We start from the raw sequence: 27,018 nt of genomic DNA on the forward strand, positions 1-27,018 counted from the left end.
TGCAAAATGATAGTTTTTAAGTGAATGAAATAACTGTGTATTTTTCCCTTGTCAGGTCATGTGGTCAGGAAAAACTCTTGGCCCTACTGTATGTGTGCTGTCCCTGTCTGCTTTCAGTCCAGACCAGGTGTCTCTACAGATGGACTGGTGAGGTGCTGTCCCTGTCTGCTTTCAGTCCAGACCAGGTGTCTCTACAGATGGACTGGTGAGGTGCTGTCCCTGTCTGCTTTCAGTCCAGACCAGGTGTCTCTACAGATGGACTGGTGAGGTGCTGTCTCTGTCTGCTTCCAGTCCAGACCAGGTGTCTCTACAGATGGACTGGTGAGAACCTCCACTCTCCACATCCAACAGTAATACTCTGTGTGTGTTATATGACCTCCCGTGACCCCCAGATTACTGACACACACAACTACCTGCACATCGAACTACTGAGACAGTGACACGTCTCATCAGATGACAGGCGAGTCGCTGAAGCCTCTGCATGATAGCTCGCACAAATAACACACCAGAAACTAGCCCCGACAAACACAACATTATTCCCCTGAAACAGTCCCACTAGCATCCAGCTGTCAGCCGAAGCCTCTGAGGGTTGAGATACCCCAGCACTGTTTCTTTCTCCCGGGTGTCACACTGTAATCCCCCCCCCCCCAGTTTACCTTGACAAATGCAAAACTGTCACTTCCCTCCACTTGATAAGACTTGTCAAGAGGCAACAGCTCAGTGCAATAAACCAAGGTAAGCAGTAAAACTACTTCACTAGAGACAGGGAGTGTGGAGAGTGTGTGTGTCTCTGTGTGTGTGAGAGAGAGAGAGAGAGAGAGAGCCTTCCATCTCTTCAGTCAACCTCTATAAAAATAGCAGGCGCACAAACCCTCCTTCCTCTGGAGCCCCCCGAACAATGTGGATTAAAAAGAAGAGCCCTCTTGCCAGCCCCTTGTCATCACTAAAAGCTACAGACGCTACAGGGCTGTGGAGACGTTGGCAGCAGCACCTGCCTGTGAGGCCCAGTGTTCTCCTCTCTCTCTCCCTCGCTCAACGACAGCCTCTTGTGTGCTATAGAGGTGGCTGTGTCCGTGTCCCTTTATTGTGGCTCGTACTGGAGGGGGTATTGTGAACCTTGTCAACGGCACTGCCATCTCCATGCCAGCTGGCTCGCCGTGAGTGGTGAAACAATGCAGGGATCTGTGCACAATGGTCTGTTGAGGATCAGGGTATTGTTAGAAGGGAGGAACGTCCATGGCAGCCTCCCCGTGTCGCCCGCCTGCTTACTGAAGTCTGTTCTATGATACAGCTACAGTGGTCCGTTGCAGCTATAGTACCGCTCTGAGGAGAAGCAGAGACAGGACAGGACAGGACAGGACAGGACAGGACAGGACAGGACAGGACAGGACAGGACAGGACAGGACAGAACAGAACAGAACAGAACAGGACAGAACAGAACAGAACAGAACAGAACAGGACATCAAGGGATATGGAGGTAGTAGAAACAACACTGGTTCTAATATTTTACATTTACAGTTTATTCATTTAACAGACGCTCTTATCCAGAACGACTTACAGTTAGCGCATTCATCTCAGGGACAACCATATATCTCAGTTCATAGTAAGTACATTTTTCCACAATAAACAAGCGAAGTCAGGGATAGTTACGAGAAAAGGTTCTTACGGGTTTAGTACAGGGCAGAACTTAGTAGTAAGATGCAGAGGTGGGACCAAGTCACTATTATTCAAGTCACAAGCAAGTCTCAAATCACAAGGTCCGAGTCTCAAGTCGAGTCCTAAGTAGAACGGGTCGAGTCTCGAGTGAAGTCCAAGTCGTGCATTCTATGACCAAGTCAAGACTAGTCACAAGTTTTTTTTATGTCATGTGTCAAGTCAAGTAAAACAAAGTCTATACATGCAATGACTACAAATCTTTGTCTATTTATTGAGGCTAGCAGACAGCCCTTTACATTATTCTGTCTACAACATATTTTAAGTAATAATACATTTTAGCAACAAATTCCAAATGCAAGCTTCACAATTATACATTTCAAGCAATTTTGACATTCCAAAAGACCAGTAGGCATATGCTAGTAGCCTAATTGTTGCTTGATGCCCCATTGGTGGTGAGTTTGCAAAGTAAACAGTTAATATTCATGATCACCAAACATTTTCTGGAGCTGCATATTTATTACGGCAATCCTTGCACCGTAGAATTTGGCGTTTGCATTGCACCCGATACTATAGCTGCACAGCAAATCAGCAATCTGTTCACTAGCTCAACCGGCCTGTTGATTGACAGTTTGCTGGTCCAATCAGAGAGCTGAGTGTGCATTTCACTAGCCGATCTAATGCACGCAGCAGCTACGGTCTCTGCCTGCGTGGAGAGTAATCCCCATAGACTCTGTGCCACAAAATGAGTGACAAAACATTAATAAACCTGGCCAGATCATTTCAAGTCATCAGTCTCAAGTACAAGTCAAGTCCCGAGTCTTGAGGCTCTAAGTCCAAGACAAATCTCAAGCTATATTATTTTCTATTAAGTCGAGTTTCAAATTTTGTGACTCGAGTCAGATTCGAGTCCAAGTCATGTGACTCAAGTCCACACCTCTGGTAAGATGACATGAGATAGCTTCCCCCCTCTTTCTCTCTTCTCTCTCTTTTTCTCTCTGTTACCCACACAAACACTCTCCCCCCCTCTCTCTCTCTCTAGTTAGAGGGAGGGGGTAAGGGAGGGGGAGGGGGGGCAGAAAATGTCTGGAATCAATCTGAAATTGAGAAATCCGAAAATCATCATTGGATCCAATTGAATGCGGCAGGCCTGGGTAACACGCTTGGACGCGGCCTTTCTCTCCCTTTACCACCACTATGCAGGCTGGGCCATGTGGTGTGAGCTGCACGCCAGGAACGCATGTCACATCTCATCACAGCTTCAGATGAATATTCATGAGCCTGGTTCTGTGGCTTTTTTCTCCTGGCTGAGCTGCTTTTCTCTTCCCGGCAACCAGGCAGGCAGGTTCCTGTCGGAGCGAGCTGGCTCTGAAACCTCAGCAGCCGCGGAGGACAAGAGTGGGGCCCTCTGTTTCCGACAGGCGCAACGCTTGTAACACGCATCGCGGCCCCCAGATGACGAGACCTGCCGGCCAAACACAGCCACCCCCGCTGACCCTCTCCCTCCCTGAAGCCCAGGACCTGGGACCTGGGACCTGGACTGGGAAGTTCACACACAAAGCCTGACTCTGGGTCCACACCAACACAAAACCTGGCCCTGGCCTAGCCTGTTCCTAGCATGCCAACCATCCACAGATGTCTTGGCTGTGTGTGTGTGTGAGTCAGCGCAGACCTCCTCGCCTTTGATCGGGTGGTCTGGTGATGGGAAAGGGTGCAGGCATTAAAATGCAAGGCAGGTGTACTGTCACTTTGTAGTACGATTTGAAATCCGATCTGTACATTCAACAATATGTTGTACTGAGAGTGATACTAATGGGACGGTATTGGTATTGGTACTGGTATTGGGATGGTTGGGATAGTTCACATCATTATAGTTCAGTTAGATGGATATTTGCAGTCCTCAATCGCAAATGTGTAGGGAACATTGGCACAATGTGATCATATGGAGTTAGACCCTGCCAGTCTTTCCCATTCATTTGGGATTGAGGCCTGAGGAACTCCATCATGGGATCTACACAGAAGATGGAACATGGACGCAGCTCAACTTTAGGTGACTTTTAGCATTATGACTGATACGCTGTGTGTCAGGCAAACTATTATTCGGAGCAAACTGTCCCTTTAATAATAATGAGAGGAAGAAGAGGGGAAATAAACGAGCGTAAAGGAAAAACAAACCAGATGAATAATATTGTAACTGACAGGAGAATTGTGAGTATTGGGCTTGATAATTCAAAGCAGCAGTAGTACACTGCAAAAAGCTATTCATTAGAATAAATAATTAGTTGATTAAGGTAAAACAGCTTGAAGAATATCATGAAATAAGATAAATTACTTGTATTAAGCCTTTTTTAGGTTAAAATAAGCAATATTATCTGCAAATGACATTAGATAATTTAGCTTGCTAAGAAAACGCACATTTTAAGTTAATTATCACTCAATATAAGATATTTAGACACTTTTTGTAGCGTATCTCAGTGTCCGTGTTATAATCATGGTGTCTGTGGTTCTGTATCTGTATGGATGTAATTAGACTGATATAGTGACACCAGAGCTTCCCTAAGACAATCTGTGCTTTGCCATTACCTCAGAATCTCAATGGGGATCTATTAGCTGGCTTAATGGACTGAGTTATTACACAAGCCGCTGGAGAGAAAATGGCTCCAATTGCCTACTTTTCAGATTTCATATTGTGCTGTCATACTTTATTCACCATTTCCAGTGACATTTTTTGTCAAGACGTGAATCACTATATTATATCGGGTCCAGAGGGAGTCTAGCTAAGTACAGGAGTGATTTCTGGGTAGAAGACAGAAACCATCCATCCAGCAGCCGTTTCTCTCGCAGCATGGTGATACAGAATAATTCAAGATGATCAATTCATTCTAGTAACAGTATTTGCTATACCTAAAATACTATATGATACTGTAATCCACATCCAGTAGTACTCATACACAACTACTTTTCCTCTTGGACTCAGACAGTGTCATTTTTATGCACTCAATAATCCCCAAATAAATATAAACCGTTTTTAGCAGAAACAAATCCATAAATGACTAAGTGATGCCATTGAATACGATTCCTTCTCTCTCTCTCCCCCAATAAATGATTGAGTCAGTAACTTAATGTACAGACTGAAACCCACTGGGTGTTAATAACCCCACCACCCATCTGACTCATGGCTTCCCACTGTACTGTATACGGGAGGTATTGTACTGCAGTAGTATTCTGCAACCTCAGCATTCCCCTTTGAAGTTTCATCTCAGCAAAACAAAATGAATTATTCTTATCATCTCATCTTAGATGATTTAATAATAAAGGAATCCCCACTCTATAAATATAAGTGAAATAATGCGCTTTGGAGAAACATGTTAGGGCTTAAAGTTATTTTTGCAGGAAATATCAATGTTAATGGAATGATATTACTTTGTTTTATATATATATATATATATATATATATATATATATATATATATATATATATATATATATATATATATATTGGGGGAGGTTTTAAAAGTGATTTGTTTGTTAGAGTTATTTAACACATTTATTACATAAGTCTACTTACTCTTGTTTGCATTCTGTTGTACTAAACTGTCTTAAACAATAAATAAAAATACAGTAAGTGAAAGAGGAAAACAAATTAACCTATGAAAAAAATGAATTAATTTGAAACATGCAATCATTTTATTTCCCATTCATATAACATTAAATGAAGGGCCTCGGGTTTCCGTTGATCAACATTCAAATTAGTGTCGTTGCTTTTGCTTTTTCATATTACTTAAACATGCTATTCTTATATCTATATAACACATTTTACAACTCAAAATCTATGCAAAACCTTTGAAATGTTATCCAGAATAAACACATGAATAATATGATGTAATATACAGACTGGAATATACATATTTAATACTAAATGTACTAGGTTTGACAAAGATTAAGAATGAATATCTAGCTGAAGCCCAGAGTAACTTCGTGTCAAGGTGATTAATGACATCATAGAGTAGAATTAGCATTCAGCTAATCAGGTCGACAAAACAGAAAAGGAATAATATTTGTTTCAAGATTTGTTTTACTTACAACCACGTGACCCTGCATCAGAGGTGGAAACATATTTAATATCTCATAAGAATATACCTGAGGACCAAATTACCCAGAAGGAAGCTCTCTGTTTGCAGAGTGCAAGCTCTTATTTTTGTGGGAAGAACTTGTAGCATCTATGATACATCAGCCCTGGAAAACATGTTTCATTTTGCATTGAAACACGGCAGTACGGTCAATCATTGAATATGTCTGTTTTATGGTGAAAGAAGTCCTAAATGGGTCCCATTGAGGTAAAAGCTACGAGGGAACTACTTGAAATTAGAAAATGTCTTAACCCCTAATAAAACCAAAACAAACTCTGGTGCTCTGGCCACACACGGGACAGGAAGTAGAAATCACATCTAATCAGGTGTTGCCATTAATCTTGTTTGCATTGGAGTTCTACCCTTCATTTAACACGACCCGTCTACCAGCCAGAAAATAACTGCTTAAACGTGACTTCTGACATGAGTTTGATGAATGATAGGAAAACATGGAATCCTAGCCCCGTGGAGACTGGGACTGGAGTGGAGTTGGGGGAGGCTGGGGTAGTAGCTAGAGGGTGAGTCAGTGTGTGACAACATCTGGCTGGGTCGGTCTGTGTTGAGGGTGAGTGGACCAGGTTTGGCGGTGCAGATACTTTGGGTCAGAGAGCGGATTCTTTTCAATGCCCCTGTGTGTATCCCCTCCAGTGGAATATTTAGCTTTCCACTTCCTGTGAGAAGGTTTTCAGGGGTCTGTGAGGTGCAGCCTTCACACCTGCCAGCGCTTTCCTCTCATTTATTAGCGGAGGGTGGACGGAGAGGCACGAACGCGCCCCGAAACCTTTAACCTGCAAGTCCACACCCCTCCCAGGGAAAATACATTAGGAGACCCTCGCCGTTTCACTCTACATTTTAATGAGTGCCACAAAGTAGAACTCCTTACAACATACAATACCACCCCACTAAAGCTAACTGTATAGACGCTCTGGTCAGTAATAAAATGTACTTAACGACCCCATACTTTTTTATTGTAACATTTGAAGAACTAAAGCAGCACAAATAATGTCAATGTATTGAAATATATTCAATATAGAATAAAGTATGCATGAATTTAATCAAACTTGCACTGGTAGAATACAATAAAGAAGTAAAACAAACAAACAAGTGTAAATACTCCTTCCTTGTTTTATTTCATTCATTATTAGCTAACTGCTAAAAATGCCAATGTTAAATAAGATATACAATTATGGGGAGAGAAAAATATATATTTTTCAGACACGCATCGACAAGCTTGGTAGCCTGTGCCTAACCAAAGATACCCATCTTGCTTTGAATCTTTTAAACCATATTGATTGCAGTAGTGCCAAAATGAATTTCGAGCTCCGATCAAATATGTTCAAAGAAACAGATTAGTTGAAAAATGTACGTGTTATTGGAGATTTATCCAAGCTGTGGAGGCTGCAGTGATGTAAGTAAAATACTGGACCCAAACAAGAATGTATGTGTGTGTGTGTGTGTGTGTGTGTGTGTGTGTGTGTGTGTGTGTGTGTGTGTGTGTGTGTGTGTGTGTGTGTGTGTGTGTGTGTGTGTGTGTGTGTGTGTGTGTGTGTGTGTGACTGTCAACTCAAAGCAAATCAAATGTTATTGGTCACATGCTTCGTAAACAACAGGTGTAGACTAACAGTGAAATTCTTCCTTCCCAACAACGCAGAGAGAAAGAAAACAGAGAAATAATAGAACAGTGAAACACGTTATAATAAATAACAATAACATAGCTATATATACACAGGGTACCAATACTGAGTCAATGGGCAGGGGTACGAGGTAATTGAGGTAGACATGTACATATAACTAGGAACATAGTGACAGATAGTTAACAGTAGCAGCAACATATGGGATGAGTCAAAATAGTAAGTGCAAAAAGGGTCAAAGCAGATAGTTTAATAGTTAACTAACTATTTAGCAGTCTTATGGCTTGGGGGTAGAAGCTGTTCAGGATCCTGTTGGTTCCAGACTTGGTGCATCGGTAGCAGAGAGGACAGTCTATGACAGGAGAACAGTCTACTGTGTTTGTCTGATATGAATCTGGGTAGGATACCTGGGTAGTACACGTCTGTGAACATATACCACCAGTAGAACTAGTTTATCTTAGTTTTAGCATGACTGTCTAATTTCTCTTTGATCAGTGAGCTAATGGTTTCCATTCTGTTCTCAGTAAATTCCTTTACACACTGTTACAATGGCATCCTGAACGTCATTCAATCTGACTCACACCATTCACACACAGCACAGGAAGTGAATGAAAGGCCTAAATCTCTATTCTGCTTTTCTCCCTCTCATCCCCTCATCGTGTCCCTAGTGGATTTCTCCTGCCCCTCCCATCCCGCTCGCCGTCGTTTCATCTCTCTTTTCTGTATGTCCTTCCAGCTACATATGTGTCTGTCTGTTTGAGGGAAATGAAGCCTTTCTGTGGGAGATGGATGAGCGAGGCAAAGAAAAACACATGCATGAGCTGCCCAACTGCCAACCTCTGTCCCACCAGGCCACCCAATGCAAAGCCTCTCAACTCAGCTTAGAAGCCACTTCAGCTGCATTTTCTAGCGCTCCAGATTTGTGTGCAGGTAAAGATTAATAAAGAGCATCTTGGCAACAAAGCATTCAATCACTTCTAAGTAGTCTAGTATCAAATGTTTCCACTCCTCTTCCACCTACTTTGGGGAGCGCAAGTCTTTCTTCTCTTCTCCTCTTTATTTCCCTGCCCACTCTTCGCCTTGGTCAGGCTGGATGGCCTTTGAAAAGGGGGTCTCTCTGTTCCCCTCAGTCCCCTGTCAATCTAAAGCAGCCAGGAAACGAGCCCTCTTTGTAGGATTAATTAATAGCAGGAGCTGGTCACCACGCAAGAGGAGATGTAATTGCTACTCCGCGGAAGAAGGGGAAAGAAAAAGTTTGGGTTTCATTTTTTGGGGGGTGGGGTGGGGGACGGGGTTCTGAGAGGGGAAGGAGCTTTGAACTGAAGGGCTCCGGTGCAGTGGATTAAAGTGAGATGGGAGGGGGGGGGGGGGGGGGGGGGGGCGCTTTGATGTCTGAGAGGTCTTGGAGAAGAAGCAAAGTTGGGTGGTAAAAATTCTGGCTGGCAACATCAAACACTCTTATCGCCCACTCACCTGTTGACACCCAGGGGTGAGAACACTATAGATACAGACAGGCAGAGATAGACAGGCAGAAATAGACAGACAGACAGACAGACAGACAGACAGACAGACAGACAGACAGACAGACAGACAGACAGACAGACAGACAGACAGACAGACAGACAGACAGACAGACAGACAGACAGACAGACAGACAGACAGACAGACAGACAGACAGACAGACAGACAGAGCTGCTGTGTTGGTACGCTCCTCCTTTCTCTTTACTCTATCAATACAATTTCAATTTAAGGGCTTTATTGGCATGGGAAAACATATGTTTACATTGTTAAAGCAAGTGAAATAAACAATAAAAAATGTAGAGTAAACATTACGCTCACAAAAGTTCCAAAAGAATAAAGACATTTCAAATGGCATATGTCTATATTCAGTGTTGTAATGATGTGCAAATACTTAAAGTATAAAAGGGAAAATAAATAAACATAACTATAGGTTGTATTTACAATAGTAGGATGGCACTTTTCTTGTGGCAACAGGTCACAAATCTTGCTGCTGTGATTTCACACTTTGGTATTTCACCCAATAGATATGGAAGTTTATCAAAATTGGATTTGTTTTCAAATTCTTTGTGGATCTGTGTAATCTGAGTGAAATATGTGTCTCTAATATGGTCATACACTTGGTAGGAGGTTGGGAAGTGCAGCCCAGTTTCCACCTCATTTTGTGGGTCAGTGTGCACATAGCCTGTCTTCTCTTGAGAGCCAGGTCTGACTACAGTGACCTTTCTCAATAGCAAGGCTATGTTCAAAGATTTTCAAGATTTCCTTAATTTTGGGTCAGTCGCAGTGGTCAGGTATTCTGCCACTGTGTACTCTCTGTTAAGGGCCAAATAGCATTCTAGATTGCTCTGTTTTTTTGTAATTACTTGACACATTGGAAAGAATGTATATTTTTCTCATGATTTGGTTCTATCATCCAAATCAAAATCAAATCAAATGTATTTTTATATAGCCCTTCGTACATCAGCTGATATTCTCAAAGTGCTGTACAGAAACCCAGCCTAAAACCCCAAACAGCAAGCAAAGCATGTGAAAGAAGCACGGTGGCTAGGAAAATCTCCCTAGGAAAAACTCCCTAGAAAGGCCAAAAACCTAGGAAGAAACCTAGAGAGGAACCAGGCTATGAGGGGTGGCCAGTCCTCTTCTGGCTGTGCAGGGTGGATATTATAACAGAACATGGTCAAAATGTTAAAATGTTAAAATGTTCATAAATGACCAGCATGGTCAAATAATAATAATCATAGTAGTTGTCGAGGGTGCAACAAGCACGTCCGGTGAACAGGTCAGGGTTCCATAGCCGCAGGCAGAACAGTTGAAACTGGAGCAGCAGCACGGCCAGGTGGACTGGGGACAGCAAGGAGTCATCATACCAGGTAGTCCTGAGGCATGGTCCTAGGGCTCAGGTCCTCCGAGAGAAAGACAGAAAGAGAGAAAGAGAGAATTAGAGAGAGCATATTTAAATACACACAGGACACCGGATAAGACAAGAGAAATACTCCAGATGTAACAGACTGACCCTAGCCCCCCGACACATAAACTACTGCAGCATAAATACTGGAGGCTGAGACAGGAGGGATCATCTATCAATCTCTCTCCCCTCTTTGTAATGTGTGTGTACCATTTCTTCAATCTTTGTTCTTATCAGCATTGTTCTAGTTTTTAAAGAAAAAACGAGAGAGATAAAACATCATGTCAGTCTGTGTATATGCAGATATTTTTGTGTGAGTCATGCCCACAGTGCATTAGGATTTTTTATCAATTCCTGTTTTCGGCCCCTTACTCCTACACACAGTCACGTATCTGCCAGAAGGTTTTACTTTAAAAGTGCAGTTCACAGAATGATTGGAGAACAACAGCACCTTCTGAATTTCAAATGTGTTAATCAAAACCCAAAGGGTTGAACTCTTCCCCTACTTAACCATTCTCACACATAGCTGTCTTCTTAAAACAATACAAACTAATAATCACAACATAGTATTTTGTCAAGAGACTAGGTATGCATCCGTAACAGCCAATTAATGATCATGTTTATCTGTAGGGTTAAAATATGTAGATGAGATATCAATTATCAAGTTATTGTCATTTTTGACAATTACATTGTTTTATTTATTTATCCCAATTTATTGGGGTTCAGGACAGATGAGTTTTTTCACACCGATAATTATTATGATAATAGATCGCATTTGAAAGTTGCAGAATGACCTATAGGGTAAGATGAATACTCATACTTTACAGTCTTCTTCCTCTCAAAACTAGATTTACTTCCTGTTTTATTGGATTTGCTTTCTGAAAGTGTCTCTGTTCTAAACTCATTGAGGCAGTGAGGTGAGTTGGAGTAGAGTAGCAGTATTGACTGCATAACTTTATTTGGAAAATGGCTTCCCTTTATTGTATTTTCCGGTGTTCTTTAATGGTCCATGAAAACAGAGAATACTTCTCTTCTCTAGGCTTCTCTCTCTCTCTCTCTCTCTCTCTCTCTCTCTCTCTCTCTCTCTTCCTCTCTTTCTAACAGAAGGTTTTATGTAAATGTGCGAAATCTTGCAACTGGTGATTCTGCTGAGTGGCCAAATTATAGTTAAAACTCCCATGTGAAGACCTTGTTATCAATAGCCTCTTTACTCCAGCATAAATGAGTCATTGTGTTGAGAAGCTCTGTGGAAGTGTTCCTTTGGAAATATGAAATGAATGACCGTGTCCGTTGGGGAGAACACGAAGACGATGTGGTTTTAACCAGGTGCTATTCACATAAGGTTGAATGTTGTCTTTCAATTTCTAGACAAAAACCTGAAATGCAAGTAAGAAAGAAAGCCTGCACGTGAAGTTGAATGCACACTGGACTGTTTATTATAATAGTAAATATTATTACTAAATGAAGCTGAGTTGACATGAAATGACCTGAGTTTATGTAATATCACTTTATCGTTGTTATTGTTAATAGAACAAGCAACAGGTTGTCTTTCCAGAAACTTCATGACATTCACACTGAGAGAGAGGCATCGAATAAGGAGAAAAAAAATACTTGGGTTAGCATAGATGAATAACACTGCCCACTACATGTTTTTTTAATATAGCTCTGAAATCTCCAAATTCCTGAACAACTGTTTTCGTACCCAAGAAGACATGACAATGGCTTCTGTGAATGTCAGCGAAATGAGCTTTCTCACAAACCTCTGATCATCCTGTTAAACACCGGTGGATCTGCGTTTCTCATCAGTCTTTACCTAACCCTCATCTATAAGTCCCCTTTTCTGTGGCCTGTATTCTAGAAAGACATATTAGTGTTGGACAGCAATACTAGAACACTTGTGTTACGGCTGGCTCATAAAGTTCCAAGTGCATGTTATAAAAGTCTAAGATATGCACTGATACCGTGGCAACCCACACATGCATATCCTGAAACAGCAGACTCAACTTGCACATTCATTTATCCATCCAGCCTGCCATCCGACCGGCTTCACATTTAGGAGATGTATCAGAAACAGCAGAGAGAACCTTGATTTTATGCAACGCCTGTTCAAAATTCAACTATCCTTGAGGCGCTTGTGCAACACTTTGCTGATGTCTGGAGGCCTGTAATTGTGCCCACACATCAATTATAGATCGGGGCTGTGCTCTCGGTGCTCCGAGGCTCCAATCAGAGGCAGCGGCGCCGCGCTCCCTGGGTGCTTTTTGGAGCGGTTTGATTACAGGTGTATTACAGACTGCCTTGTTAGGCCCTCTCTCCTTCCACTGGAGGAGGGAATCCTCTCGTTCCTGTCTGCCCAGTTGAGGGCTAGACGGTGTGTGTGTGTGTGTGTGTGTGTGTGTGTGTGTGTGTGTGTGTGTGTGTGTGTGTGTGTGTGTGTGTGTGTGTGTGTGTGTGTGTGTGTGTGTGTGTGTGTGTGTGTGTGTGTGTGTGTGTGTGTGTGTGTGTGTGTGTGTGTGTCTGGGGTATACTGCCTGAGTCGACCATCACCCTCCGTTAACAAAGTCTGTCAGGTCTCGAGAGGTTCTTTAATGAGCCCCACCGACATGGCCGAAGGCGAGAGCCGTGCACCGGCCCACTGAAGTGAGAAGCCAGATCGGCACATAGCAGCCTTGCAATAATTAATCAGACTTCTCTCTGTCTCTCTCACACTCTCTCTCTCTCTCTCACTCTCTCTCCTGTACTCATGTCTATTCATCACTAGTCAAAGTGCTCTCCTCTTTTCAGTAACTAGCTAACCCTCCCATTGTCTCTGATTCCTTTACATCCAGCCTTCAGAACTGAGCCACCCACCCACACACACACACACACACACACACACACACACACACACACACACACACACACACACACACACACACACACACACACACACACACACACACACACACACACACACACACACACAGACCACAGCTACACATCCACTCCCTCCTATTGGCAAAGCAGATGTGTTCATAAATCTTCCGGAGTGTGGCGCATGTTTCCACGAAGCTGTGAGATCGTTAAGCATCTTTTAGGGAGAGATAGAGGAAGTGAGTGTTCCACTACATTTACATCTCAAACTGCATCAGAGAGAGAGAGAGAAAGAGAGACAGAGAGAGGGGGGGGGGGGAGAGAGAGAAAGACAAAGCAGGGGTTCTGGGTGGCATTAATAACAAACCCCCTGGTGACTATTAAGAGTGGCCATTAACACACCAGAAAAAAATCTAGAGGATCCATTTTGTGCGAGGTTGGTTGGGACACTTTTCTTTTTTTCTCTTTCTTTTTCTCTTTCCTCACCGTGAAAATGGGAAGGTTTTTCCTCCGAGTCTTGGTTGACTTGGCCCAAGGCGAAGACTGACCTTTGCACTGTAAAGGTGAAAAGCTGTGTTCTCATTGGTTTGAGGAAAACTGCCTCCAGAAGCAACATTTTTCTCGCCTCACATCTCTTCTTTTCATCCGATATAGTTTTCCCCCAGTTTTTTTCCTTCTTTCTGTTGAGTGTAAATCTCCCTCAGTCCCTGTGCTGCCCGGTATCTGACAAACTCCTGTTATATTTCTAATCCCTTCTCTCAGCCGATCAGTACACACAGGACTACACACAGGACTACACACAGGACCGGCTAGCTAACGTGTAGTGTGTTGGGTGGAGGGAGAGAGAGGAAGATTGAGTGTAAGTACTTGACAAAACAATGTTCAGGTATTCCTCAGGGGTTGTCGGGTCAGTGGTGTGGCTCAAGGTCGTGACCTTACTAGATGCAGCTAGTTAACCTGCATGAAATTCATTTTAAAGAGACGGCCCAAAGGTTGACTGAAAGTCATTATTTGTTAATTATTATTTTTCATAAAGAAAAATGCTAATGATGTACAACTTTTCTGTTGAGGTCATGAATGATGCAATGAGCCATAAATTAATTAGCTCAAATGAAGTATTGTGATGCAATGATGCCCACCACAAACTATATGCTAATTCACATTTGAACTTACTGTAATACAAGTAACATAAAACTTTGGAGAAGTGGGGTGAGATCGACAAACCTCATCCATTCATCTTTGAACAGCTCTCTCTCTCTCAGGGTTGATTGATGAATGTAGGCCTGGCTAAAGCCAACAGTAGGTGGGGTGTTAACGAGAGCAGGGGGCTTCTAATGAGAGGTGAAGACAATGCCAGCGTGATGAAAGAAAATCTCTCTTCAAGGAGTCAGAATTACAGGCAGAAATCGATCGCTGGAGTAAGTCTAAAAGCAATTGTTAAAATCAAAATGAGGCCACTCTGTCTTCATCTCATTCCCAAACTACAGGGTTCTATGTACAAAGTAATATTATCAAAGTAATTACACTGAAACTAACAGTTTTTTTCTCTTTGCTATAAATGATTTATGTGTACATTTGAATCTGGCTTCGTTGTTACTTGAATTAAAGTTGGTTTCTTACACTTTTAAGAGAAAAGAACATCATTTCCTTTTATATTTACCTTTACTTGTGTGTGCCGTTGTTAGACATATTCAACATGTGGTTGGTATCCAAACAATCAATATTGTTAATACGATAATTATAGTGGTGGGAAAGTGCTGTTTGGCATTGCTGTACTTAAGGTTTAAACTTCAGATGCATCAAATGAATTTGAAAATGTCATTCATTTTGACCTACAACATTTCCCATCTAAATGTCTTTCATGGAAAGTTAATAAAGAGAAGCAGAAAAGAGAGCCAGAGAGCAGAGAGGTAGAGAAAAGGAGAGACTAAATACATTGAACAGAATAAAAAGTAGGCCGGGTGAAGCCAACTGTTCAGCTTATCAGATGCAGGTTCAGCTGAATGTAGGGGATACTCACCGTCGGTGGCAATGGAGAAATTATATGGAGGAACATTGCCTTCATGGAGAAACAGATTTAGGATAATAAAGCAAAACAACAATAATACAACTCTACATTCTTTAACCATAAACGCTGAGTTGGATCTTGAATGTACTTTATATTGGATAAGAGGAATTTAAAGGTATTGTAAGTGAATAAATAACCCCAGAAACACGTTAGCCTGTTTGGCAAAAAAAAAAAAAAAAAACGTGATTTTGGCATCTTTTTTTACATTATGGAGTTTCCCAAGGTTCTTGAACTTGGGATTTTGTGTGAAGAACAGTTTGTACTTTCTGGTACTTTCTTCAAAGAGTTCAAAACAACACTACTGTACCAGTTATCAAGTGATGCCTGTTGATGCTTGGTTTAATTCATTCCAAAGAAACAAATTAGTAGGCTACTCTGTAATATCTATAACTATAGAAGCATCTTAAATATAATCAACTCCCCAGATATCTACCCCTGCCCAGTACAGCTACTGACATGTAGCATACCCAATGAAATGCAATTTATAATCACTCGGATTATTAGTACAGCGGACATGATTTCGGTCACCGGAGAAAGACAGGTCCTGTATTTTTCGATGTTGGGAACAGGATACAGTTACAGTAAACCAGATTATGATAACGCACCGTCAGCCTCACATGATCACAACAACATTATGTTAAATCTAGAAATACATTATTAACATTCCAGTGGAACAGCTACACAGAGAGGCTGACAGGTTGCTAAGTTTGTTTACTGTTCTATTGTAATAGATAGGAAGCTGCTGGTTCAACATTTAAAACAATGTTAATTCAATGTTGCGAACGTAATGTGCTACCCTGTGAAAAAACTCCATTTAATTTTATGTCTGTAAGGAAAAAATATATACCTATATACAGCACCAAATATGAATGTTCAGTTCTTTCATCATTTACCAAAATATGTTTTAAATATTGTAGACTCCAGCTACTGTATAATCCATATTAATACTTGATGTACAAATAGAATAGAAAATACAATAATTTACTACAACTCTTACACAATGAGGTTTCTACAACTACTTTGTGATACCTTAAGAATTTAGTTTGGGGTTTCTGTTTGTTTATGTTCATTACGAATAGAAATAAGTACAAATTCAGTCAGTGTAATATAGTTGAAATATTTTCATTTCAACATGAATTCAACCTATTTGGCCATGTTCGTGTTAGGTATTCACCATGAAAGGAGAAATGCCAAATGTGTGAATAAAGTCTGCGCTTACAGTAGAGCTCATACATTTATGTGCAATTAATAATTTTGTAATTTTGTTTCTAAATCAACACATCACATACCTGTATAATTCATTTGGCCCTCGTTTTAATCATATCATTAATGAGCTAACCGTAATAGGTGAATATAGCATTCAAAGATAAACAGTGAAAGAAATGAATGATGTATGTAATATTACCCACACTGCTCTGTCCTGTGGACACGTCCAATAGCCCATGTGGGGTTTTCTGTTTCCAAGAACCAGAGTGTAAAAACGTGTATGTGCGAGGGGTGAGTGTGAGTGTATGTACGTGTGATGGAGGGTGAGCGACTGCCTGTGTGTGTTGACTGAGAAGGGCAGGGGGCTGTTGGGTGGGGGTGAGAGGGAGTGATGGAGGGGAGTGGGGTGGACGAGAGGCGGGGGGTGGCCCTGCTGTTTGGCCATACGCTCCTGCCTCCCTTCCTGCCTTTCAGCCTGGCTGGCCAGAGCTCATTTGCATGTGTAGATTTCGCTCAAGGCCTGTATGTCTTCTCTACTGTTTCAGCCAGTGGCTGGGGGTGGCAGGGGGGACCGGGGGGTGACACGCTGGCAGAGAGGACGTGTCACATTCATGTAGCTCTGCTAATCAGCTCGGCTCGAGCCAGGACCAGGTCCAGCAAGGTCTGGCTAGCTGGCTGCACAGGCTGTGTTCACTATGTAAAGAAATGTCCATGCTTTATTGGATAGACTGTGAGGCTGACAAACGTCACGCTACATGTTGGATGTGGGGAGAGCGGTGGATGTGTTAGCTAGCCGTTATGTGAGTGTAGGGGAGTGTGAGGAGAACACATTTGTGCGTCCTTGCTTGTGTGTGTGTGTGTGTGTGTGTGTGTGTGTGTGTGTGTTTGTGTGTGTGTGTGTGTGTGTGTGTGTGTGTGTGTGTGTGTGTGTGTGTGTGTGTGTGTGTGTGTGTGTGTGTGTGTGTGTGTGTGTGTGTGTGTGTGTGTGTGTGTGTGTGTGTGTGTGTTTTGTGTGTATGTGCATGTGTTTGCATGTGCATGTGTGTGTGCTGGTGTGTTCTCTGACAATCCAAAATCTCTTCTTTCCAATGCAAATTCCCAGTGATTTGGTGAAGTACCAGTGACCCCTATGGGCCAGATGCAGAGGTTAGGGGCTATTTCTGCATGGATGGATGTCGATTCCTCTGCAACAAAAACATACAAACCCAACCCACAAAAACACTGGATGGGATTTTACACCAAATAATCCCAATTTGAAAACCATCCATGTTATTCTCCCAGAGCTGTTAGCTGCAGAACTAAACTCCTGCTTCAGTGGAAATCTGTGGCAGTTTGTGGAGAGCAGCAGCCTCTTCTCCACATACACCCAGTCTGGGGTAATGCTGAGGCAGCAGGATGAATGCTATCTGGGTCTGAGGGAGCAGTGGTGACTCACCGTACCCCTCGCTTTTTCTCTGTAGTGTCTTTAGCACACTAGTAGAGAGATAGGTAGAGAAAGCTAGAAGAATAGAAAGAAACAGATGTAGACAGAGAGAGAGAGAGACAGAGAGAGAGAGGCGGGGAGAGAGAGACAGGGAGAGAGAGACAGAGAGAGAGACAGGGAGAGAGAGACAGAGAGAGAGAGAGAGAGAGAGAGAGGCAGGGAGAGAGAGATGGAGAGAGACAGACAGGGAGAGAGACACAGAGAGAGAGAGAGAGAGAGAGAGACAGGGAGAGAGAGACAGAGAGAGAGAGAGACAGAGAGAGAGAGGCGGGGAGAGAGAGACAGGGAGAGAGAGACAGAGAGAGAGACAGGGAGAGAGAGACAGAGAGAGAGAGAGAGAGAGAGAGAGAGAGAGAGAGAGAGAGGCAGGGAGAGAGAGATGGAGAGAGACAGACAGGGAGAGAGACACAGAGAGAGAGAGAGAGAGAGACAGGGAGAGAGAGACAGAGAGAGAGAGAGAAAGATACAGAGCTGTGACAGCAGCACTATCAGTTAAGCTCCTCTCCAGTCTTCCTGGTGCAGGTCTTCAAAAGGGGGCTTCGCCAGAGCTGGAACCTGTCTCACTAATCCCATCACACACACACACCAAACAAAAGCAGCAGAGAGAAGAGAGAGAGGAGAGAAAGAGAGTGTGTGAAGAGAGGGAAGAGGGAAGGAGAGAGAGAGGGTAGAGGGAACGATAGAGAGAGACAGGGTAGAGGGAAGGAGAGATAGAGATAGAGACAGAGAGAGAGAGAGAGAGAGGGGGGGGGTAATGGAAAGGAGAGCGAGGGGGTAGAGGGAAGGACAGAAAGTGAGGGTAGAGGGAAGGAGAGAGAGTGAGGGTAGAGGGAAGGAGAGAGAGGGTAGAGGGAAGGAGAGAGAGAGTGAGGGTAGAGAGAAGAAGAGAGAGAAGTGAGGGTAGAGGGAAGGAGAGAGAGAGTGAGGGTAGAGGGAAGGAGAGAGAGAGAGAGAGAGAGAGAGAGAGAGAGGAGAAATAGGGTACAAGGTTAGAGATATTCATGCTCTCATTCCCACAGATCTTTCTGTGTTTTTCTTTTTGTCACACATATCCACCTTGCACTATGTTAGTCATAGCCAGACGGGTGAGCAGCGAGGCAACTGTAACAACATGTTCCTTCTAACCCAACCCGCCCCCTTTCTTAAGATGAGGATCAGACAGATTTCACTTAAAGAAATATGTATTCCAAAAAGTAATATGACACAAAGGGATGATAAATAGCTGGATGAGGTCTGTAATAAGCTAAGGAGCGGGGTAGCGCAGCAGATAATAAGCCAGAGAGGATGGGGAGACCGGGGCCTGCGTCTCCAAGCCTGGCCCGGTCACTAATCCCGGGCTTTGGGGGAGCTGAAGTTTGGGTAAGATGCATTACTGTCTTCCACACATGTGCTGCTTGCCTTCCCCTAATCCCTCTCAGCAGCTTTACTGAGCTGCTCTGCTTTTCCAGTTCCATTTCTCTCTCTCTCTCTCTCTCTCTCTCTCTCTCTCTCTCTCTCTCTCTCTCCACCTCTCTCTCTCGACCTCTCTCTCGACCTCTCTCTCTCTACCTCTCTCTCTACCTCTCTCTCTACCTCTCTCTCTACCTCTCTACCTCTGCCTCGCTTCCTCATCTGCTCGCTACCTCGCTTTCTCATCTGCTCTCTCTCTCTCTGGCCGGTGTTAAATCCCTGTGGGCTGGAGTGACAGGCTCCATTCAGTGGTGAGCAGAGGGGTGACAGCTGGTGAGAGGCCCCTGTGAAAGAGCGTCGCCCCGCGAGCCTGTCCCCCCTCTCCTCTCTGTCCAGTCCACCAGGACCACAGGGCCACAGCTGAGCAACCCTTGCCCATCACACCTGCCTGTCCTCCCTAGTCCCCAGGCAGGCTGGAGGGGGCTAAGAGGAGTCCTGGAGGGAAATGGACATTGGACACTGGACAGTCACAGGAACCAAACTGTCACCTAAACACCTCAACACTTCACATGAAGGTTAGTATAGAAGTGTGAGAGATGAGATTTGGTGGCATTGCAGGGCCTGTGTGTGCGCGTGTTTGTATGTGAGTGCGTGTGCATGTGTGTGAGTGCGCACGCGTGTGTGAGTGTGTGTGTGTTTGGGCGCATTCATGTGTTTCTGTGTGGCTTCCTAACGAGGGCGCCAGCTCCCCAGCCCATATGTGACTCCCTCCCTCATTAAGGGGCCATATGACAGGGACAGAGGCTCTGGCCTGGCCCAGGTCCCAGTGAGGGGATGAGGGGTGACATGGTGGCTCCCCCCCAGACACCAGGAGACACTCTCTGTGATCGGCCACAGAGTTAGGACCTCCTAATTACAGACCTCAGACCTCTCCTCTCTCTCTCCCTCTCTCCCCCCACCTCCCTATGGTTTGAAATGATAATGGATTCATTTGCGTTTTAATTGGACAGGGGTAGATTTAATTGGCTGATTTTAGATTGATAGCGGTATTATCAGGTACAACTGTACTAATAATAGTAGAAAATAATACTAACAGATTGGATTACATAGCACCTTCTCCACCAATACTAACATATTGGACCACATATCACCTTCTCCACCAATACTAACATATTGGACCACATATCACCTTCTCCACCAATACTAACATATTGGACCACATATCACCTTCTTCACCAATACTAACATATTGGACCACATATCACCTTCTTCACCAATACTAACATATTGGACCACATAGCACCTTCTCCACCAATACTAACATATTGGACCACATAGCACCTTCTCCACCAATACTAACAGATTGGACCACATAGCACCTTCTTCACCAATACTAACATATTGGACCACATAGCACCTTCTTCACCAATACTAACATATTAGACCACATAGCACCTTCTCCACCAATACTAACGTATTGGACCACATAGCACCTTCTTCACCAATACTAACATATAGGACCACATAGCACCTTCTCCACCAATACTAACATATTGGACCACATAGCACCTTCTCCACCAATACTAACAGATTGGACCACATAGCACCTTTAACACCAATACTAACAGATTGGACCACATAGCACCTTCTCCACCAATACTAACAGATTGGACCACATAGCACCTTCTCCACCAATACTAACATATTGGACCACATAGCACCGTCTCCACCAATACTAACATATTGGACCACATAGCACCTTCTCCACCAATACTAAAATATTGGACCACATAGCACCGTCTCCACCAATACTAACATATTGGACCACATAGCACCTTCTCCACCAATACTAACAGATTGGACTACATAGCAGCTTCTCCATCAATACTAACAGATTGGACTACATAGCACCTTCTCCACCAATACTAACATATTGGACCACATAGCACCTTCTCCACCAATACTAACATATTGGACCACATAGCACCTTCTCCACCAATACTAACAGATTGGACCACATAGCACCGTCTCCACCAATACTAACAGATTGGATTACATAGCACCTTCTCCACCAATACTAACAGATTGGATTACATAGCACCTTCTCCACCAATACTAACAGATTGGATTACATAGCACCTTCTCCACCAATACTAACAGATTGGATTACATAGCACCTTCTCCACCAATACTAACAGATTGGATTACATAGCACCTTCTCCACCAATACTAACAGATTGGATTACATAGTATTGGTGGAGAAGGTGCTAACAGCTTGAATTACATAGCACCTTCTCCACCAATACTAACATATTGGACTACATAGCACCTTCTCCACCAATACTAACAGATTGGACTACATAGCACCTTCTCCACCAATACTAACATATTGGACCACATAGCAACGTCTCCACCAATACTAACATATTGGACCACATAGCACCTTCTCCACCAATACTAACATATTGGACCACATAGCACCGTCTCCACCAATACTAACATATTGGACCACATAGCACCTTCTCCACCAATACTAACAGATTGGACTACATAGCACCTTCTCCATCAATACTAACAGATTGGACTACATAGCACCTTCTCCACCAATACTAACATATTGGACCACATAGCACCTTCTCCACCAATACTAACATATTGGACCACATAGCACCTTCTCCACCAATACTAACAGATTGGACCACATAGCACCGTCTCCACCAATACTAACAGATTGGATTACATAGCACCTTCTCCACCAATACTAACAGATTGGACCACATAGCACCTTCTCCACCAATACTAACAGATTGGACCACATAGCACCGTCTCCACCAATACTAACAGATTGGATTACATAGCACCTTCTCCACCAATACTAACAGATTGGATTACATAGCACCTTCTCCACCAATACTAACAGATTGGATTACATAGCACCTTCTCCACCAATACTAACAGATTGGATTACATAGCACCTTCTCCACCAATACTAACAGATTGGATTACATAGCACCTTCTCCACCAATACTAACAGATTGGATTACATAGTATTGGTGGAGAAGGTGCTAACAGCTTGAATTACATAGCACCTTCTCCACCAATACTAACATATTGGACTACATAGCACCTTCTCCACCAATACTAACAGATTGGACTACATAGCACCTTCTCCACCAATACTAACATATTGGACTACATAGCACCTTCTCCACCAATACTAACAGATTGCACCACATAGCACCTTCTCCACCAATACTAACATATTGGACCACATAGCACCTTCTCCACCAATACTAACAGATTGGACCACATAGCACCTTCTCCACCAATACTAACAGATTGGACCACATAGCACCTTCTCCACCAATACTAACAGATTGGACTACATAGCACCGTCTCCACCAATACTAACATATTGGACCACATAGCACCTTCTCCACCAATACTAACAGATTGGACCACATAGCACCTTCTCCACCAATACTAACAGAGTGGACTACAAAACACCTTCTCCACCAATACTAACATATTGGACCACATATCACCTTCTTCACCAATACTAACATATTGGACCACATAGCACCTTCTCCACCAATACTAACACATTGGACCACATAGCACCTTCTCCACCAATACTAACAGATTGGACCACATAGCACCTTCTCCACCAATACTAACAGATTGGACTACATAGCACCTTCTCCATCAATACTAACAGATTGGACTACATAGCACCTTCTCCACCAATACTAACATATTGGACCACATAGCACCTTCTCCACCAATACTAACATATTGGACCACATAGCACCTTCTCCACCAATACTAACAGATTGGACCACATAGCACCGTCTCCACCAATACTAACAGATTGGATTACATAGCACCTTCTCCACCAATACTAACAGATTGGATTACATAGCACCTTCTCCAACAATACTAACAGATTGGATTACATAGCACCTTCTCCACCAATACTAACAGATTGGATTACATAGCACCTTCTCCACCAATACTAACAGATTGGATTACATAGCACCTTCTCCACCAATACTAACAAATTGGATTACATAGTATTGGTGGAGAAGGTGCTAACAGATTCAATTACATAGCACCTTCTCCACCAATACTAACATATTGGACTACATAGCGCCGTCTCCACCAATACTAACATATTGGACCACATAGCACCTTCTCCACCAATACTAACAGATTGGACCACATAGCACCTTCTCCACCAATACTAACAGATTGGACTACATAGCACCTTCTCCACCAATACTAACATATTGGACCACATAGCACCTTCTCCACCAATACTAACATATTGGACCACATAACACCTTCTCCACCAATACTAACATATTGGACCACATAGCACCTTCTCCACCAATACTAACAGATTTGACCACATAGCACCTTCTCCACCAATACTAACAGATTGGACCACATAGCAACTTCTCCACCAATACTAACAGATTGGACCACATAGCACCTTCTCCACCAATACTAACAGATTGGACTACATAGCACCTTCTCCACCAATACTAAGAGATTGGACCACATGGCACCTTCTCCACCAATACTAACAGATTGGACCACATAGCACCTTCTCCACCAATACTAACATATTGGACCACATAGCACCTTCTCCACCAATACTAACATATTGGACCACATAGCACCGTCTCCACCAATACTAACATATTGGACCACATAGCACCTTCTCCACCAATACTAACAGATTGGACTACATAGCACCTTCACCATCAATACTAACAGATTGGACTACATAGCACCTTCTCCACCAATACTAACATATTGGACAACATAGCACCTTCTCCACCAATACTAACATATTGGACCACATAGCACCTTCTCCACCAATACTAACAGATTGGACCACATAGCACCGTCTCCACCAATACTAACAGATTGGATTACATAGCACCTTCTCCACCAATACTAACAGATTGGATTACATAGCACCTTCTCCACCAATACTAACAGATTGGATTACATAGCACCTTCTCCACCAATACTAACAGATTGGATTACATAGCACCTTCTCCACCAATACTAACAGATTGGATTACATAGCACCTTCTCCACCAATACTAACAGATTGGATTACATAGTATTGGTGGAGAAGGTGCTAACAGATTGAATTACATAGCACCTTCTCCACCAATACTAACATATTGGACTACATAGCACCTTCTCCACCAATACTAACAGATTGGACTACATAGCACCTTCTCCACCAATACTAACATATTGGACTACATAGCACCTTCTCCACCAATACTAACATATTGCACCACATAGCACCTTCTCCACCAATACTAACATATTGGACCACATAGCACCTTCTCCACCAATACTAACAGATTGGACCACATAGTACCTTCTCCACCAATACTAACAGATTGGACTACATAGCACCGTCTCCACCAATACTAACATATTGGACCACATAGCACCTTCTCCACCAATACTAACAGATTGGACCACATAGCACCCTCTCCACCAATACTAACAGATTGGACCACATAGCACCTTCTCCACCAATACTAACATATTGGACCACATAGCACCTTCTCCACCAATACTAACATATTGGACCACATAACACCTTCTCCACCAATACTAACATATTGGACCACATAGCACCTTCTCCACCAATACTAACAGATTGGACTACATAGCACCGTCTCCACCAATACTAACATATTGGACCACATAGCTCCTTCTCCACCAATACTAACAGATTGGACTACATAGCACCTTCTCCACCAATACTAACAGATTGGACCACATGGCACCTTCTCCACCAATACTAACAGATTGGACCACATAGCACCTTCTCCACCAATACTAACAGATTGGACCACATAGCACCGTCTCCACCAATACTAACAGATTGGATTACATAGCACCTTCTCCACCAATACTAACAGATTGGATTACATAGCACCTTCTCCACCAATACTAACAGATTGGATTACATAGCACCTTCTCCACCAATACTAACAGATTGGATTACATAGCACCTTCTCCACCAATACTAACAGATTGGATTACATAGTATTGGTGGAGAAGGTGCTAACAGATTGAATTACATAGCACCTTCTCCACCAATACTAACATATTGGACTACATAGCACCTTCTCCACCAATACTAACAGATTGGACTACATAGCACCTTCTCCACCAATACTAACAGATTGGACAACATAGCACCCTCTCCACCAATACTAACAGATTGGACCACATAGCACCTTCTCCACCAATACTAACATATTGGACCACATAGCACCTTCTCCACCAATACTAACAAATTGGACCACATAACACCTTCTCCACCAATACTAACATATTGGACCACATAGCACCTTCTCCACCAATACTAACAGATTGGACTACATAGCACCGTCTCCACCAATACTAACATATTGGACCACATAGCACCTTCTCCACCAATACTAACAGATTGGACTACATAGCACCTTCTCCACCAATACTAACAGATTGGACCACATGGCACCTTCTCCACCAATACTAACAGATTGGACCACATAGCACCTTCTCCACCAATACTAACAGATTGCACCACATAGCACCTTCTCCACCAATACTAACAGATTGGACTACATAACACCTTCTCCACCAATACTAACAGATTGGACCACATAGCACCGTCTCCACCAATACTAACAGATTGGATTACATAGCACCTTCTCCACCAATACTAACAGATTGGATTACATAGCACCTTCTCCACCAATACTAACAGATTGGATTACATAGCACCTTCTCCACCAATACTAACAGATTGGATTACATAGCACCTTCTCCACCAATACTAACAGATTGGATTACATAGTATTGGTGGAGAAGGTGCTAACAGATTGAATTACATAGCACCTTCTCCACCAATACTAACATATTGGACTACATAGCACCTTCTCCACCAATACTAACAGATTGGACTACATAGCACCTTCTCCACCAATACTAACATATTGGACTACATAGCACCTTCTCCACCAATACTAACAGATTGCACCACATAGCACCTTCTCCACCAATACTAACATATTGGACCACATAGCACCTTCTCCACCAATACTAACAGATTGGACCACATAGCACCTTCTTCACCAATACTAACATATTGGACCACATAGCACCTTCTTCACCAATACTAACATATTGGACCACATAGCACCGTCTCCACCAATACTAACATATTGGACCACATAGCACCTTCTCCACCAATACTAACAGATTGGACTACATAGCACCTTCTCCACCAATACTAACAGATTGGACCACATGGCACCTTCTCCACCAATACTAACAGATTGGACCACATAGCACCTTCTCCACCAATACTAACATATTGGACCACATAGCACCTTCTCCACCAATACTAACAGTTTGGACTACATAACACCTTCTCCACCAATACTAACAGATTGGACCACATAGCACCGTCTCCACCAATACTAACAGATTGGATTACATAGCACCTTCTCCACCAATACTAACAGATTGGATTACATAGCACCTTCTCCACCAATACTAACAGATTGGATTACATAGCACCTTCTCCACCAATACTAACAGATTGGATTACATAGCACCTTCTCCACCAATACTAACAGATTGGATTA

The sequence above is a fragment of the Salmo salar genome, chromosome 17, assembly GCF_965601325.2.
Source record: "Salmo salar chromosome 17, fSalSal1, whole genome shotgun sequence".
In the NCBI taxonomy this organism is placed as follows: Eukaryota; Metazoa; Chordata; class Actinopteri; order Salmoniformes; family Salmonidae; genus Salmo; species Salmo salar.